We start from the raw sequence: 19,746 nt of genomic DNA, 5'->3' as shown, positions 1-19,746 counted from the left end.
CTTCTTTAACCACTTCTCCTTTGCATGTCTCATGTTTCAGGGACTATGGACTCTCATGTCTTTTACTTAACCATTTCTCCCTTAAAGGCCTTGTATTTGAGGGATTGTGAATTGTCATTTCTTTTACTTAACCACTCCACTTTTATATGTCTCGTGCTTAAGAGAATGTGGACCATTATAATCCAACCCCATATTTGTTTGCTAATGTCTTATACCATAAACCATTCCTTTCCATTTTAATTTTCACTTCCATTTCCTTAAGTTTCTAATCCACAACCCTTTTCCATAACCAACCTACACACATTCTCCCATTTAACTCAATTTATTTTACTCCCCCATAAAACTGCTTGAAAAGAGATTCTATTTTAGAAATGATACATATCATAGCCTTAAAGAATGATAGAAAGTAAATAGAAAGTGCGTACGAAATTGGTTTTAAAATTACTATCAACAGTTGATTGACCAAATGCTTATTCTTCCATCTTGATAATCTAAAGTTTATTATCTCTATCACATGATTCCATGTATGTTTCCTTTTAGGATTTGCCTCAATTGGGATACCGAGATATTTAAAAGGCGTAAATTGATTTTACAATTTAGGATGTTTGTTGCTTCTTCGATCCAATTTTAAGAAACATTATTCTTTTCATTTTAAATTTGACATTAATTCAAACAATAATAAATTTGTCTTTATATTCTGAATATCATACCACTTCTTCTAACATATGATCGGAGTATCATCTATATATCGTAAATAAAAACAATAAAGTTTAGGAAGTGTTTATTGCTTCCCCAAGTTTGTATCCCAGATATTTTCTCAACTTTATTATGTTTTCATCAATATACTAAAATCTTCACTCTTCTTTGGTTGTGAAATTTTTTTTATCCAAAAAATATCTAAAAAGATAAAAAAAAATTGTCAAATTCTTTAAAAATTTGTCACTAGTATGTCAAATATATATTTTTAATCAAATAAAAATTTAATTATATTTCATTAACCATTTGAGTCCAAAAACTTATTTATTTAAATTACCCTTTAGTTCTCCTTCAATAATTTTTCACCTGTCCAACATATTTAAAAGGATTATTATTTTTGTGTAGCCATAATTAGCTAGTCACCTTTTGTTGAATTTCTTCTTTCGACCAGGATTTTTTCATCTCCAATGCTCAAATTTGAAGCTTCATTTAAGAAATCAAAGTCATGAAAATGAGTACTTTGACTGTTATTTGAAGAAGCTAGATTATCATTTATTTTATTCAAAGCTATTTGACCGTTATAAAACAATTGAACATCAGGGTAAAAAAGTACCAATGAATTTGCTTACTCTTATTAAAGTTAAACTGTTCTGACACATTAAAAATGACAACAATATATGATCTTTGTACACTTCTCCACTCTTGAACTTTTTCCTTATAGATCAAATTTTCGTCACTTTTACTGTATCATTTCTCTTTGCATAAGCATATAGAACAGAAGTGATTACAAAAATAGTATGGAACAGCGTAAGAATTGCTTACACCATAAGTACAAATTTTGACCATTTTTTCCCCAAATGGTTAAACTAGAATTCATTGACTTTTCAATGCTCTTATATTTTTAGAATTCTTTCTTGACAATTTATTTTCTACCGGTGCAACTATAAAAGGCTCTTATATTTTTTATTAAAATAAAGACAAAAAATACACTAACATTTTCTTATAAATTACTTCATTTTCTCCTCTTTATAAAAAATTACTTTTTAAATTTATTAAATATATAATATATTTGATATAATTATTGTTACATAAATTAGTTATTCATTTTACTTAAAAAATTAATTAATTTTTTCTTATAAAGAGAACGAGAGGGAGTAAATTAGAGATAGTAGTAGGCTTGCTAAGGATTTAGTATGACCCTATAAGCATTTCTTTTAATAAGCAAAATGTATTCTAAGGAGTATGAGTACAAAACCATAAAAAATTACTCACCTGAATTACATAGCAGACTAACTAAACTTATGAGATTGAAAATCTTAGTCCGCTTTTATAGTAGGCCGACAGATTGACATATTAACTCACAAATTATTACCAAAAAATATTAGTTAAAAAACTTACAAAAACAATATAGGAAATAAAAATAAAGATAATTCAACAAAATTAAATTATATAATTAATTAAATCAATATATATATATATATATATATATATATATATATATATATATATATATATATATATATATATATATATATATATATAAATTATATTTTAAAATTTTATTATTTATTATATAAATTAAAACAAGACAACAAAAATTAAAAATTAAAAATTATTAACCTAAATATTTTGTACCCAAGTTAACTAATAATGACGATTTAAAAATCACCATTTTCCCGACAATAATAGGTTAGAGGAATTAACCGAACGAATCTAATCCGTCTTGTCATCCTAAATAGTACTAATTTACACCTCATATATTCTTGCAAATTGGGGAAATTGATTATCCATTCCATATTACTCTGTGTGATTTATTATCTGTCTTGAGTTTCCCATCAGAGTGGTATCAGAGCTCTTTGGTTAAAGGACTATCTGACTTGCTTGAATGATGGAGGCAAATACAAATATAATGATTTGTTTAAATGACACTAATTATCACTCGTGGAAGGGAAAATGAAGGATCTGTTATTTGTGAAGAATTTGTATCTTTCCGTGTTTGCTACTAAGAAGTCGAAATCCAAAACTGATGAGGAGTGGAGTTTTGAACATCCAAAGGTTTGTGTTTTTATTCGACAATATGTATAAGGCAATGATTATAATCACATTTCGAATGAGAAACATGTAATATCCTTGTGGAAGAAGATTGAGTCTTTATATGCTTCTAAATTAGGGAATAATAAATTGTACTTGTTGAATTCCTTGATGAATTTGAGGTACAAGGAAAGAACTTATATTTTAGACCATTTGAAAGATTTTCAAGGGCTCTTAGATCAATTGGCAAAAATGGGCATCAAGTTTGATGATGAAGTGTTGGGACTATGGCTACTTAATACTCTACCAAATTCCTGGAAAAAATTTCGTGTTTCAATTACAAACTCGACTTCTTATGGTGTTGTCTCTTTGCAAAGTGTAAAGGGAAGTGTTCCTAATGAGGAGATGAGAAGGAAAACACAATGTACTCCATCTTATTCTGGAGTGCTTATCACTGAGAACATGGGCAAAATTATGAGAAAGGAACCAAAAGGAAGTAGATAGAATAGCGGAAGTGGGAGTAGAGATAAAAATAGAAAAGTAAGACTAGGTCCCAATACAAGAATGTAGAGTGTCATTATTGTCACAAAACAAGGTACATACATAGAAACAATTTTCTATGGAAAAGGGAGAACAACGATAAGAAAGTGAAGCAAAAGGGGAAGCACCATGATGATGGTGATCGTGTTGTTGATGCTACTTGTGATTATATTATTATTCTACGTAACCATGAGTTAGTTAATCTTGTATCAGATAATAGCGTGTGGATTATTGATAATGGTTCTGAACTGCATCTTACACCAAGGAAGAAGTTATTCACATCTTACACTTTTGGTGAATTTGGAGTGTTGAAGATGGGTAATGATTGTGTATCTAAGATTGTTGATATTGGTGATGTTTGCTTGCGAACCAAAATGAGAGTGCATATGTTGCTTAGAGGAGTCAAACATGCTCCAGATGTTTGCTTTAATTTGATCTCTTTAAATTTGCTTTATGATGATGCTTATTTAAATCATTTTGGTTTTGGAAAATGAAAACTCACCCGAGGTAAATTGGTTGCAGCCACTGGGGAAAATTAATAATTTATATTGGACTAAAGCATTAGGTGCTAAAAATAGTGTGAATTACATGGATATGAGGGCATCTTTGTGGCACCACGGGCTTAGTCATATCAAAGGAAAATGGATAAATTGTTTAGCTAAAAAGGATATGCTTCTGAGATTGAAAAGTGTAGAGTTGGAGAAATATTCTCATTGCATGGTGTCGTACCTTGAAAAAATACGACCACAAGAGACGCGTCGCACGCTCATGGAATGGACTATCAGAGTCGCCCTCAAACTTTATTTATTCCCATAAAAGATAAAGGGAGAATATCGATAAAACCCCTAAAATAACGATAATGATATGGTTGTCGCAACCAAATCGGGTTCGAGAGTCGATTATGCAAGGGGAAAGTATTAACACCCCTCACGTTTGTTGTACTCAACAAGAATCGTTTAGTTAGTTTGTGCGTAAGTGTTAGCTTTTGAAATTTTTGGATTTCCTTGAGTTATTAAGATTTTGAAAAGAAAAAGAAAAGGATCGCAAAAAGGTCTTTTATTAATGTGCCAGGCAAGATTGCGAGACTTGCTCCTACGTATCTCCGGGTGCAATGGAGAACTCAAGGCTACATAATTATGGGTAGAAATGTTTGTTTTTTTGTCGATTTCAGAGGAATCTATTTTGTCACAATCAATGGAAAAATATTGCTTACCCTAAACAGTGGGGAGGGACATTTGTATCACGACAGAATGGATTTCTAATATCAACATTTGTGGGAAAACGTCGCTTAGCTCACTCACACATATATGTGGAAGAAGAGTTGTTTTGCATCGTCTCGAGACGAAATATCTTTCATTTTAAAAGGAAAGAGTTATGCCAAGAGGAAAAAATAGTTTGGATGTGTTGGATTGTTTTTAGGTGATGACGAGAGCTTGGATGGTCGAGATGTCCATCTCGTATCATAACCTCGGGAGCTCGTGATATACACCACATTCCTTTTTCATCTTATTTTAGAAAGGGTTTGATATATTTAGATATTTTTGGTTGGATGACGAGCACTCGGATGGTTGAGGTATCTATCGTATCCTAACTCTCTAGAACTCGTGATATACACCACATTCCTTTTTCATCCAATTTTAGAAAGGGTTTGATATTTTTAGGTTATTTTTTTGTTGGATGACGAGAGCTCGGATGGTCGAGATATTTGTCTCGTATCCTAACCTCAGGAGCTCATGATATACACCATGTTCCTTTCTCATCCTTATTTGTGAAAAGATGTTTGATAATGATTAAATGTTTTTGGTTTTTATTTAGGAAAATGCACTCGATGTTTATCGAATTTAGGTTGGTGTTGCAAAATGATTATGAAAATAGTTTGAGATTGAAAATGATTTGATCGATGGTGAAATGGTTGAAAAATGAAAGAAAGGCGAGAATCGTAATGCAAGTTTGCAAACTGCATCGCGAGAGGCGCGAATTCTAGTATGGTGACACGAACTTTAATGCGAGGCGTAAATTAAACTCCGCAAACAAATCGAATTGCAAATTGCACATAACATTAACGCAACAGAATAAGAGGATGGAAGTGCATACACAATAATTACATAATGCATTCACCACAATCGAATCGAAAAGGATAAATAAAATCGAAGCACACAGATTAAGATATCATAACGCGAGGACACAAATCAATGTCATGTAACATGAAGACGTGCGATGAAAAGCTACCAAAGTATAATTAAATTTAATTTAAATTTAACGACGTTGAGTTGTTGTATGTCAACACAAATTGAATCACAAATTGCTAACGTATAAGCGCGGTCATCACAAATAAATCGGAACACAATAAAGTATAACATCGTAGAAGTAAAAGTCACGAGTCGAAAATGCACAGTGGCGAAAAGCAAAAATGTGAATTGTTGCTATACCTAACCATCAAAAGCGCATTCAATTAAATTTAAACATGATGACAAATGTTGCACACAATTATAAGAAAAATCCAACAAATTTCTAACACTTAACGCTATCATCGCAAATGAGTCTAAATGCGTATGAAAAACAACATAAAGAAAATAAAATTAACGTGCATAAAACATAACCTAACGCAACTTAAAGTTAACGCAGTCAAATTATAATGTAACACAACTAATCGCGCAAAAAGAAACATAATGAATAATGTTACATGTAAGAGGAAGAAAAGCCAACAACGCTGCTAACGCCAAAATGCGATCATCAAAACCAAATCGAATCAAAGCAAATGCCACGCATGACAAACATATATGCAAACAACATATCGGTACAAATTCGATCTGAACATAATAGAAAATAAAGCTAAACATCACAACCCACACATATATTATACAATAGTACAAAGTTATTACAACAAATTCAAATGTAACCGAAACAACAACCAGCACACCAATAAAAGAAACAAACGCAAATGCGATCAAAATGCAAAAATAAATACATAACAAAACAAATAGCAGTATGATCAAAATGCAAAGACGTAAAAAATACGAAAAACAAATAAAATAACATCATAATCGAGTAAGAAAAGAAACCAAAAACCAATTGACGAAACATGTATTGTTGTTGTGCAGAGTTGTTGCTGAGTTCGTGTGAGCAGTGTTACTGAGTTGTGTGACCAGTGTTGCAAAATAGTGAAGTTTATGCTTGTGCAATGTGATTTTATGGTGGTTGCAGTTGCGTGTCACCGGAGTTGGTGGTTGGAGTTTTATTCATAGTTTTGTTTGTTAGTTGGCTATGAGCTGTATTTTGAAGGAGATTTCAAGGTGAGTTGTATCACGGTGGAGGAGAAGGTTGTTAAGGGTGGTAATTCAGAGGACAACAGAGTTGGTTGTGTCGGCCAGAAAAAGAAGTTCTGGTGGTGGGTTATGTGAAGGTTGAGTATGGAAGATGGGTGGTCGTGAGGTTTGTGTTGGTAGGGAAGAGGAAATGGCGAGATTTGGAGCACGTCATTGGGATGTTCAGAGGGTGACCAAGGTGGTAGAGAGGAGTACGGTTGAGATGTTGATGATGTGAGGAGCGAGGAAAGTGAAAGAAGGAAGTTGTGTTGGAGGTTAATGGTGGAGATGGCGAAAAACACAGTGAGATGAGTTAGTGAAGGTTGTAGAAAGATTGAAGAAGAAAGGAAAGTGATGGAAAGGAAAGGAGTAGCAAAAAGTAAAATAAAAAAAGTTTCGAAATCCATTTTTTGAGTCTTCCAAAAGGAGAGAGAGACCCAATTTTAGAGAAGGTGACCACCACCTTATTTATTTTTGAAAATAATGCAAAACAATTCTCTTAGTTGGCGCCACTTGAGTGTGTGCTGGTTTTTTTTATGGTCTTATCCTTTTGTCAATCATCCATTAACATGTATATGTGCTATTAAGGTTTTTTCAAATTGAAATTAACCCCAAAAAGCCCATTTCTAGATGTTTTGGTGATTAAAAAGAATTCTTCAAAATAAAAATAATAAAATCATAACTTTTTAACAAAGCCAAATAAAAGAAAATCGAGTGTTTCGTCAATTCTATTTATTTTTGCTTGTCATTTTGGTTAAAAAATAAAAATAAAAGGAATTAAAATTAACAAAAATCAAGCACGAAAATGCTCAAAAAACTAAAATGAATGCATTGAAATGATTTACGCAAAATAAAGTTATGTAAAACAGACATGTAAAGATCGAATTTTGCAATAAAAATGTCCAGTTGAAAAGGCTCATGCTGATCAAAATCAGATTGCATATGGAATTAAAAAAATTAAATGAGCATGTCGGGTTAAACTACGTGAACGGTAGGTCAATAAAATTGATAGCTGCAAGCCCGATCTCAAAATTTTTGGCCTGCGGATTTTACGTGCAATTGAGAATTGATTCAACCAGTCTGTCTATAAAACCGAAAATTTATTTTGATCAACCTTTTAAGCGTTATGCGGAAAGAAATGCATGTCATGATATGCAGATGATGCAAATGTCTTGTGAATGCATCAATTTATTGATTGAGGGGAAAAATTGGGGTATAACACATGGTTGCTAAGCATACTAGGGTGTCCTTTAAGAAGAGTCCTCCCTCAAAGAAGTCATAGTTGCTGGAATTGGTGCATACTGATGTTTATGGCCCATTGAAGGTAAAGTCATTTGGTGGTGCACTTTACTTTATTACTTTTATTGATGATTATTCCAGGAAGCTTTGGGTCTATGCTTTGAAGACAAAAGACCATGTTCTTGAGAAATTCAAAGAATTTCTTGTCTTAGTTGAGAGACAATTAGGTAAGAAGTTAAAATACATCCATACTGACAATGGTGGTGAATATTATGGACCATTTGATGTCTATTTCAAGCAGAACGGTATCGGACATGAAAAAACTATTCCTAAAACTCCTCAAGTGAATGGTTTAGCAAAGAGGATGAATAAGACATTGATTGAAAGATTTAGGTGTATGCTTTCTAAATAAAAGTTGCTTAAGCATTTATGAGGTGAGGCATTGTACATGATAATGCATGTTATTAATTTGAGTCACGCAGTTGCTTCGAATAGTGAGGTACAAGACAATATTTTGTTTGGTAAGAATGTCAGGTATGATCATTTGAGAGTTTTTGGTTATAAGGCATATGTGCATATTCCATATGATGAAAGATCCAAGTTAGATGCGAAGACAAGACAATGCATCTTTATTGGTTTTGGTCAGGATGAATTTGGCTATAAGTTTATGATCTTATTGGGAAGAAGGCAATTAGAAGTCATAATATGTAGTTCATGAAAGATCAAACCATTGAAGAAATTTATAAGATGGATAAGACTACACCTGAGAAAGGTAATAGTTTGTCTGATGTTGATCTAGTTTGGATGCTTATACATGAATTAGATAATGCAGAGAATAGTGTTCACAATGATGAGAAACATGATGATGTTGGTGATCAGCAATTTGGAGATGATTTTGATGTTTCTAATGATGATGTTGAAAAGGAACACGAGATGTCCCAAGACGAGGATCTTAGTGATGCTCATGGTCCCTCTTGTAACACCCCAATTAAAATAAGATAATTATTTAATTTAAATTAATATTTTGTTTATTAATTTAATTGAATAATTGGAAAATTGGATTATTATTATTATTTTGGAATAATTATTGAGATAATTATTTATTGGAATAAAATAAGTTGGAATAATAAAAAGTCCCATTTTTTTAGTAAAAGGTTTATTTTTTCACGTGAAAAGGAAACAGAGAACACGTAACATTGGGAGAAAGAGGAAAAAGGCAGAGCAAGAGAAGAGGAAAAGCTTAGAGCTCAGAGGTTGCTGGATTAACTCAGGTAAGGGGGGTTTATCATCGGTTAACGGGTATTATGTGATAATATGTCGGGGGTAGTAATAGATCATTGATTTACCTCTGATTGGAATTATTATGCTGAAAATCTGTGGAATTTGGGATGAACGAAATTGGGATTTTAATCGAAGGAATCCGTAGAAATTATATGTAATAATGTTAGGATTTGTGAAATCGATTTGGGGATGATTCGTGTTAGATGATATAAGTCATTTTGTGTGAAAATTGGACTGTGGAAGGGTGAATTGGATAGATCTCGTAGCAGAGAAAGCCATTGCAGATCTGGGAGTTCTGGTTTCTGGTCATACGCGTATGGCACTAGGCAATACGCGTATGAGATGGCTGGTACGCGTATGGCACGAGGCAATACGCGTATGGGTGAGAAAGATGACAATTTAAATGTAAATTGGTCTCTGTTGGTACGCGTAATGGGAGGTTGTTACGCGTAGCATACGCGTATGAGACAGGTGGTACGCGTATGGGTTGGGCGAGGAAATGCACAATACGCGTATGAGAGTGGGCATTACGCGTATGGACTTGGTCAGGTTTGGGCAATACGCGTATGGGCATAGGCAATACGCGTATGGGCAGAATTGTGATTTCCCTGTGTTGTTGTTGTGCAGTTTTTGGTTGTTTAGGCTGAGTGATGTAACTTAGCTGAGATATGATGTAGTAGGGATCATTTCCCGTTGTTTTGAGTAGTATAGGTATTGGTAGAGGGTGCTAATACTGTGGTTGATTTTATGGCATGATGTGATATGCTTTTGTGATAAATATGTTGATGAGGTGTGATAGGATGCATAATATTATGAATGTATATGTTATGTATGTGTGGTAAATGGACTGTTTTATGGCTTAGAGTGTGAGCATATGTCCATTGTGGATTTTGTTGTGATGTTGCATTGCTAGATGATTAGCATGCATTATGTGGCCTTTATGGTGGTAGCTAATTCCCATAGTGAGGAATTAGTGATGTTAGTCATTTGGACTGGTGTTGATGTTTGCATGCTAGGTGAATTAGCGTGCATAGCATGGCCCTTGGGGTGGTAGCTAATTCCCATGGTGAGGAATTAGTGATGTGAGTCACTAGGTCTCAAATGAGTGGGACTAGTGAGCTTGGTAGCCGTACCTGGAGTTGGTCGGTGAAGTTGAACTATATGTTCAAGAATGGTCGGTACCGCATGCATGGAGTCTCATTGCATAATGAATGTATGACATATAATATGAATGGATGTATTCCAGTATTATATGTGTGTTGTGTTGTTGATGTTGAGTATGGTTGAGATTATACGTATACTATATGTTACTGTTGAATATGATGCTTGAACGGATACTGCCGTTGCTGAGTGTGTAGTCTGGTTAGGGTGAATTAATGTGTTATTTACTTAACATTACATGCTGTTGTATAATGCTTGTTATATTGATTGAGAGACTCACCCTTACACCTATTTTTCAGGTAACGAGCAGTGAGTTGAGTAGAAGCTAGTGCTATGGAGTCTAGTGTCGTCCCTAGTGAGTCATGCTCTGGTAGATGTAACATCGGGAAGGGGATGTTTGACTATGTTTTAATTTAGTTGTGAACAACTGTACATGTACTGTAGTACATGATTTAAATGTTGATTTTTGTATCCGCTGCGAATTATGCAAAAGAGTCTTATTTTGATTAAATAAATGAGCATGACGGGATATTCTGATGATTGTAGTGAAATGATTGTGTGACACCCTTCGGGGCATAATTACTCTGATTGTTATACATGATTGAAATGTTATTATCTTAATAAAATAATTTGGGGTATTTAGAAGGGTGTTACATTAGTGGTATCAGAGCATAGTCGGTCGAGTCGAGTCGTAGTTATTCTGTTTCCCTGTACGGGATAGGTGTTGTGTAACCCTATCAGTACTTAATTGTTTTGACTTGTTGGACTTTCAGAATAGAAATGGCTGGAAGAGGTAGAGATGATGCTGCGATTGCTGAGGCTCTGGGTATGCTGGCTGGAGTACTTGGAGGAAATCCGAATGTAGTGGGAATGGGAGCTGCTCGTCAACTGAGTGAGTTCCAGAAGAACAATCCTCCAATGTTCAAGGGAGCATACGATCCAGATGGTGCTCAGAAGTGGCTGAAGGAGATCGAGAGAATCTTCAGAGTAACTGAGTGTGCTGATAACCAGAAGGTCAGGTTCGGTACACATATGCTGTCAGAGGAAGCTGACGATTGGTGGGTTTCTAGCCGCACTGAGTTGGAATCTGCTGGTAATACTGAGATCACTTGGGCTGTGTTCAGGGAAAGGTTCCTGAGGAAGTATTTTCCAGAGGATGTCAGAGGAAAGAAAGAGATAGAGTTTTTAGAATTGAAGCAAGGTAACAGGTCGGTTACTGAATATGCTGCGAAATTCACAGAGCTGTCAAAGTACTATACTCCCTATAGTGAGGCTGCTGGAGAATTTTCGAAGTGTGTGAAGTTTGAGAACGGGTTGCGTCCCGAGATCAAGCAGGCAATTGGATATCAGCGAATCAGGGTGTTTTCTGATTTGGTTGACTGTTGCAGAATTTTTGAACAGGATTCCAAGGCTAGAGCAGAGAGCTATCAGCAGAGAGTTGATAGGAAGGGTAAGAATCAAATGGATCGTGGGAAACCGTATGCAGCTGGCAAGGGTTTCCAGAGACAGAGTGGGATGAAGAGGCCTAGTGGGGGAGACTCTAGTGCTCCTGTTAAGTGTTACAGATGTGGTCAGGCGGGACATCGTTTTCATGAGTGTGCTAGTGTTGAGAAGAAGTGTTTCAAGTGTGGTAAAGGTGGTCATTTGGCTGCAGAGTGCCGGTTGAAGACTCTGACTTGCTTCAACTGTGGAGAAGTGGGTCATATCAGTCCACAGTGTCCTAAGCCGAAGAAAGAGAAGCAGTCGGGAGGCAAGGTTTTTGCTCTATCAGGTTCTGAGACTTCTGCAGATGATCGTTTGATCAGAGGTACGTGTTATATTAATGGCTTTCCTCTTATAGCTATTATTGACACAGGTGCTACTCATTCTTTTATATCTGTGGATTGTGCTGTGAAGCTTAAGTTAGAGATATCTGAGATGTATGGTAGTATGGTGATTGATACTCCTGCAAAGGGTTCAGTGACTACTACTTCAGTTTGTTTGAGTTGTCCTGTGAGTATTTTTGGTAGAGACTTTGGGATAGACCTTGTGTGTCTCCCGTTAGTGCAGATTGATGTTATTTTGGGAATGAACTGGTTGGTGTTTAAACGAGTTTCTATCAATTGTTTTGATAAGACTGTGATATTTCCTGAGATGGAGGAAGGACAGAGTTTGTTTCTATCAGCGAGGCAGGTGAATGAGGAAGTAGCAGATGGGGCGGAGTTGTTTATGCTGTTAGCGAATTTGGAGGCTAAAGATAAACTGGTGATTGGTGATCTAGCTGTGGTGTGTGATTTTCCTGATGTGTTTCCGGAAGAGGTGAATGAATTACCGCCAGAGCGTGAAGTTGAGTTCTCGATTGATTTAGTACCTGGTACTAGGCCGATATCGATGGCTCCGTATCGTATGTCTGCCGTCGAGTTAGCTGAATTGAAGAGTCAGCTGGAAGATCTGTTGGATAAGAAGTTTATTCGTCCGAGTGTGTCACCGTGGGGTGCACCAGTGTTGTTGGTTAAGAAGAAGGAAGGTACTATGAGGTTGTGTGTGGATTACAGGCAACTGAATAAAGTGACGATCAAGAATCGGTATCCTTTGCCGAGGATTGATGATTTGATGGATCAGTTGGTTGGTGCGAGTGTGTTCAGCAAGATAGATTTGAGATCTGGGTATCATCAGATACGTGTGAAAACTGAGGATATTCAGAAGACTGCTTTCAGAACGAGGTATGGACATTATGAGTATTCTGTAATGCCTTTTGGTGTGACTAATGCGCCTGGAGTATTTATGGAGTACATGAATAGGATTTTCCATCCGTACTTGGATCAGTTTGTTGTGGTGTTTATTGATGACATTTTGGTGTATTCGAAATCGGAAGAAGAGCATGCTGAGCATTTGAGAGTGGTTTTAGGAGTTCTGCGGGAAAAGAAGCTATTTGCTAAACTGTCAAAGTGTGAATTTTGGTTAGAAGAAGTTAGTTTTCTTGGTCATGTGATTTCAAGAGGTGGTGTTGCTGTTGATCCTTCTAAGATAGAAGCGGTATCTAAGTGGGAAGCTCCGAAGTCTGTTGCTGAGATTCGAAGTTTCCTTGGGTTGGCTGGTTATTATAGGAAGTTCATTGAGGGATTTTCCAAGTTGGCGTTACCGTTGACAATGTTGACTAGAAAGGGGCAAGCGTTTGTTTGGGACTCGAAATGTGAAGAAGGTTTCCAAGAGTTAAAGAGAAGGTTGACTACTGCTCCTATTCTGATATTACCGAGTTCGTCGGAACCATTTGAGGTTTACTGTGATGCTTCCTTGTTGGGTTTAGGTGGTGTGTTGATGCAGAATAAGCAGGTTATAGCTTATGCTTCGAGACAGTTAAGGGTTCATGAGAGGAACTATCCGACACATGATTTAGAGTTAGCAGCCGTGGTATTTGTTCTGAAGTTGTGGAGGCATTACTTGTATGGATCAAGATTTGAAGTTTTCAGTGACCATAAGAGTTTAAAGTATTTGTTTGATCAAAAAGAGATGAATATGAGGCAGAGAAGATGGTTAGAGTTTCTGAAGGATTATGACTTTGGTTTGAATTACCATCCGGGTAAAGCAAACGTAGTGGCTGATGCACTGAGTCGGAAATCATTACATATGTCTATGTTGATGGTTAAGGAATTGGATTTAATTGAGCAGTTTAGAGACTTGAGTTTGGTGTGTGAGAGTACTCACAATAGTGTTAAATTGGGAATGTTGAAGTTAACGAGTGGTATTCTGGATGAGATCAGAGAGGGTCAGAAATCCGATATGCTTTTGGTTGATAAGTTGACTTTAGTGAATCAAGGTCAAGGTGGTGAATTCAGAGTTGATGAGAATGATATTTTGAAATTTGGTAGTCGGGTGTGTATCCCGAATGTTACTGAGCTTAAGAAGAGTATTCTTGAAGAAGGACATCGTAGTGGCTTAAGTATTCATCCTGGAGCTACGAAGATGTATCATGATTTGAAGAAGTTATTTTGGTGGCCGGGAATGAAGAGAGAAATTGCGAGTTTTGTTTATTCCTGTTTGACTTGTCAGAAGTCAAAGATTGAGCATCAGAAGCCGTCTGGGCTAATGCAACCGTTGACTATTCCAGAGTGGAAGTGGGACAGTATCAGTATGGATTTTGTTTCTGGGTTGCCGAGGACAAGTAAGAATTTTGAGGCTATTTGGGTGATTGTTGATAGATTGACGAAGTCGGCTCATTTCATTCCGATCAGAATGGATTATCCGTTAGAGAGATTAGCCGAGTTGTATATAGAGAAGATTGTAAGTTTGCATGGTATTCCGTCGAGTATTGTTTCGGACAGAGATCCTAGATTTACGTCGAAGTTCTGGGAAGGTTTGCAGAAGGCTTTGGGAACTAAGCTGAGATTGAGTTCTGCATATCATCCGCAGACTGATGGTCAGACTGAGAGGACGATCCAGTCATTAGAGGATCTTTTGAGAGCTTGTGTTTTGGAAAACGGAGGTACTTGGGATTGTTATTTGCCTTTGATTGAGTTTACCTACAACAATAGTTTTCATTCGAGTATTGGTATGGCACCATTTGAAGCTTTGTATGGTAGGAGATGTCGGACACCTTTATGTTGGTATGAGTCCGGTGAGAGTGCTGTGGTTGGACCGGAGATTATTCAACAAACTACGGAAAAGATTAAGATGATTCAGGATAAGATGAGAATTGCTCAGAGTCGTCAGAAGAGTTATCATGATAAGAGGAGGAAGTCACTTGAGTTCCAAGAGGGAGATCATGTGTTTCTTCGTGTTACTCCGATAACTGGTGTTGGTCGAGCTTTGAAGTCGAAGAAGTTGACACCTCGATTTATTGGTCCTTATCAGATCTTGGAGAGGATAGGAGAGGTAGCCTATCGTATCGCTTTACCGCCGTCGCTGGCGAATTTGCATGATGTTTTTCATGTGTCTCAGTTGAGGAGACACATTCATGATCCGTCGCATGTAGTCCAAATAGATGATGTACAGGTGAGAGATAACCTGACTGTTGAAACATCACCTATGAGGATCGAGGATCGAGAGTTGAAGCAGTTGCGGGGTAAAGAGATTGCATTGGTGAAGGTAGCTTGGGGAGGACCAGCAGGTGGCAATGTGACTTGGGAACTAGAGAGTAAGATGAAGGAGTCTTATCCAGAGTTGTTCGCTTGAGGTATGTTTTCGAGGACGAAAACTCTTTTAGTGGGGGAGAGTTGTAACACCCCAATTAAAATAAGATAATTATTTAATTTAAATTAATATTTTGTTTATTAATTTAATTGAATAATTGGAAAATTGGATTATTATTATTATTTTGGAATAATTATTGAGATAATTATTTATTGGAATAAAATAAGTTGGAATAATAAAAAGTCCCATTTTTTTAGTAAAAGGTTTATTTTTTCACGTGAAAAGGAAACAGAGAACACGTAACATTGGGAGAAAGAGGAAAAAGGCAGAGCAAGAGAAGAGGAAAAGCTTAGAGCTCAGAGGTTGCTGGATTAACTCAGGTAAGGGGGGTTTATCATCGGTTAACGGGTATTATGTGATAATATGTCGGGGGTAGTAATAGATCATTGATTTACCTCTGATTGGAATTATTATGCTGAAAATCTGTGGAATTTGGGATGAACGAAATTGGGATTTTAATCGAAGGAATCCGTAGAAATTATATGTAATAATGTTAGGATTTGTGAAATCGATTAGGGGATGATTCGTGTTAGATGATATAAGTCATTTTGTGTGAAAATTGGACTGTGGAAGGGTGAATTGGATAGATCTCGTAGCAGAGAAAGCCATTGCAGATCTGGGAGTTCTGGTTTCTGGTCATACGCGTATGGCACTAGGCAATACGCGTATGAGATGGCTGGTACGCGTATGGCACGAGGCAATACGCGTATGGGTGAGAAAGATGACAATTTAAACGTAAATTGGTCTCTGTTGGTACGCGTAATGGGAGGTTGTTACGCGTAGCATACGCGTATGAGACAGGTGGTACGCGTATGGGTTGGGCGAGGAAATGCACAATACGCGTATGAGAGTGGGCATTACGCGTATGGACTTGGTCAGGTTTGGGCAATACGCGTATGGGCATAGGCAATACGCGTATGGGCAGAATTGTGATTTCCCTGTGTTGTTGTTGTGCAGTTTTTGGTTGTTTAGGCTGAGTGATGTAACTTAGCTGAGATATGATGTAGTAGGGATCATTTCCCGTTGTTTTGAGTAGTATAGGTATTGGTAGAGGGTGCTAATACTGTGGTTGATTTTATGGCATGATGTGATATGCTTTTGTGATAAATATGTTGATGAGGTGTGATAGGATGCATAATATTATGAATGTATATGTTATGTATGTGTGGTAAATGGACTGTTTTATGGCTTAGAGTGTGAGCATATGTCCATTGTGGATTTTGTTGTGATGTTGCATTGCTAGATGATTAGCATGCATTATGTGGCCTTTATGGTGGTAGCTAATTCCCATAGTGAGGAATTAGTGATGTTAGTCATTTGGACTGGTGTTGATGTTTGCATGCTAGGTGAATTAGCGTGCATAGCATGGCCCTTGGGGTGGTAGCTAATTCCCATGGTGAGGAATTAGTGATGTGAGTCACTAGGTCTCAAATGAGTGGGACTAGTGAGCTTGGTAGCCGTACCTGGAGTTGGTCGGTGAAGTTGAACTATATGTTCAAGAATGGTCGGTACCGCATGCATGGAGTCTCATTGCATAATGAATGTATGGCATATAATATGAATGGATGTATTCCAGTATTATATGTGTGTTGTATTGTTGATGTTGAGTATGGTTGAGATTATACGTATACTATATGTTACTGTTGAATATGATGCTTGAACGGATACTGCCGTTGCTGAGTGTGTAGTCTGGTTAGGGTGAATTAATGTGTTATTTACTTAACATTACATGCTGTTGTATAATGCTTGTTATATTGATTGAGAGACTCACCCTTACACCTATTTTTCAGGTAACGAGCAGTGAGTTGAGTAGAAGCTAGTGCTATGGAGTCTAGTGTCGTCCCTAGTGAGTCATGCTCTGGTAGATGTAACATCGGGAAGGGGATGTTTGACTATGTTTTAATTTAGTTGTGAACAACTGTACATGTACTGTAGTACATGATTTAAATGTTGATTTTTGTATCCGCTGCGAATTATGCAAAAGAGTCTTATTTTGATTAAATAAATGAGCATGACGGGATATTCTGATGATTGTAGTGAAATGATTGTGTGACACCCTTCGGGGCATAATTACTCTGATTGTTATACATGATTGAAATGTTATTATCTTAATAAAATAATTTGGGGTATTTAGAAGGGCGTTACACCTCTCATGTTTAGATTTGGAGGTTTAATAGGCAGAGAAAACCATATACCAGGTATCATTCTAATGACTATGTTACCTTGATAGATAGAGGAGGACATGAATGTTATCATGAAGCCATGAAGAGTTAAGAAAAGAAAAAATGGTTGGATGCAATGCATGATGAAATTAAGTATTTACATGATAATCACTCTTTTGATTTGGTAAAGTTTCCAAAAGGAAAGAATGATTTGGAAAACATGTGGATCTATAGGGTTAAGCAATAAAGTAGATCTACATCTCTAAGGTATAAATCCTGATTGGGGGTGAAAGGTTTCAGATAGAGAAAGAGTGTTGATTTTAATGATATTTTTTCTCATGTGGTGAAAATGCAATCCATTATAACCGTGTTGAGTTTAGCCGCTACTCTTGATTTAGAGGTATATGAAATGGATATCAAAACTTCTTTCCTTCATGGTGATTTGGAGGAAGAAATTTACATGAAGTAATCTAATGGTTTTCTTGCTAAAGGCAAGAAAGATTATTTTTGTAGGCTGAGAAAGAGTCTATATTGTTTGAAGCAGGCTCTGCGAAAGTGGTACACGAAATTTGAGTTTGTTATGTGTGAGCAAGTCTACAAGAAGACTAATTTGGATCACTGTGTCTTTGTCAAAAAGTGTGTTGATTATGATTTTTCTATCTTTTTAATGTATGTTGATGACATCCTTATTATTGGGAAAAAAATTTCCATTATTGACAAGTTAAAGAAGCAATTGGGCGAGTCATTTTCCATGAAAGACATGGGAGCTGCTAAGGTGATTCTTGGTGTATGAATCATGTGTAATAGGAATGAGAAGAAACTTTAGTTATCACAGAAACACTATGTTGAAAGAGTGTTACAGAGGTTCAGAATGGAAAATGCTAAGACTACAAGTACTCTTTTTTCTACTCATTTTAAGCTAAGTTCTAATCAGAGTCCTCGCAATGAAGCTGAAAAATCAAATATGCAACGAGTTCCTTATGCATCCATTGTGGGTAGTTTGATGTATGCAATGGTGTGTAAAAGACCTGACATTACACATGTTGTTGGTACAGTTAGTAGATTTATGTCTAATTCAAGTAGAGAGAATTGTAATGTTGTGAAATGGATTTTGAGGTATCTTCGTGGTACTACTAGTTTGAGGCTTTGTTTTGGATGTTATAAGCCTACCCTTGTGGGATATACTGATTTTGATATATCTGGATATATTGATTATAGAAAGTCCATTTCATGCTATTTGATTAAGTTTATAAGGGGGGGGGGGGTGGCATGACAATCTAGAATGCAAAGGTGTGTTGTATTGTCCACTATTGAGCCAGAGTTCATTGCCATTACAGAAGCATGCAAGGAATGCATTTGGTTGAAGAAATTATTGCAAGAGCTATGCTTTTTTCAAGACAAATACTTGTTATTTTGTGATAGTCAAGGTGTAATTCATCTCGGTAAGAATTCAACTTTTCATAATAGGTTCAAGAATATTGATGTAAGGTATCACTGAATACAAGATCTTTTGGATGTTAGATTGTTGGAATTGGACAAGGTTCATATATATAATAAAGGTGTTCATATAATGACCAAGGCATTACCGATGTGGAAGTTTGAAATCTTTTGTGAGATTGTTGGTTAGGCGATCACTTTCACATAGTTATAAGGGGGAGATATGTTGGGTTTTTTGGGCTCCTAACAATGTGGAGAAAAGTCCAAATTTATCAAGCCCATTTGTCTCCCTTTAGAGTGGATAGGGTCTATTGAGAATATATAAAGGGGGAGAAAGAAATTAAGGTTTTGGTGAAAGAAACAAAAAGAGAAAAGTGAGAGAGAAGAGAACAAAGAGGTTTTTCGCACAAAGTCTGAGCAACGTTTTTTGATCTGTCGACACGCCTTCGCTCATCGTCAGGTCTGGCTGAAATTTGGACAACAAGTTCGTCCCTTCCAATATTTGAATATGAAAGTTTGGACCGGTGAAAAGTTATCTAGGGTGTGAGTTATCAAGATCAAAAAGTAGCAACAAAAATCAATTTCTTTATGGTTTTATTGGTTCTCTATTTCATGATTGTTTCTTTGTTGTTTGGACAAATGTTGAGCACGAAATGTGATATTTTTTAAGGCTCTTTTTGTATTTCCAAATTTTATTTGATCATGGTAGAGCTTTATTGACTGAC

This window comes from Lathyrus oleraceus, chromosome 6, assembly GCF_024323335.1.
Source record: "Lathyrus oleraceus cultivar Zhongwan6 chromosome 6, CAAS_Psat_ZW6_1.0, whole genome shotgun sequence".
In the NCBI taxonomy this organism is placed as follows: domain Eukaryota; kingdom Viridiplantae; phylum Streptophyta; class Magnoliopsida; order Fabales; family Fabaceae; genus Lathyrus; species Lathyrus oleraceus.
The sequence above is the reverse complement of the archived record's forward strand: the minus strand, read 5'-3'. Positions refer to the sequence as shown.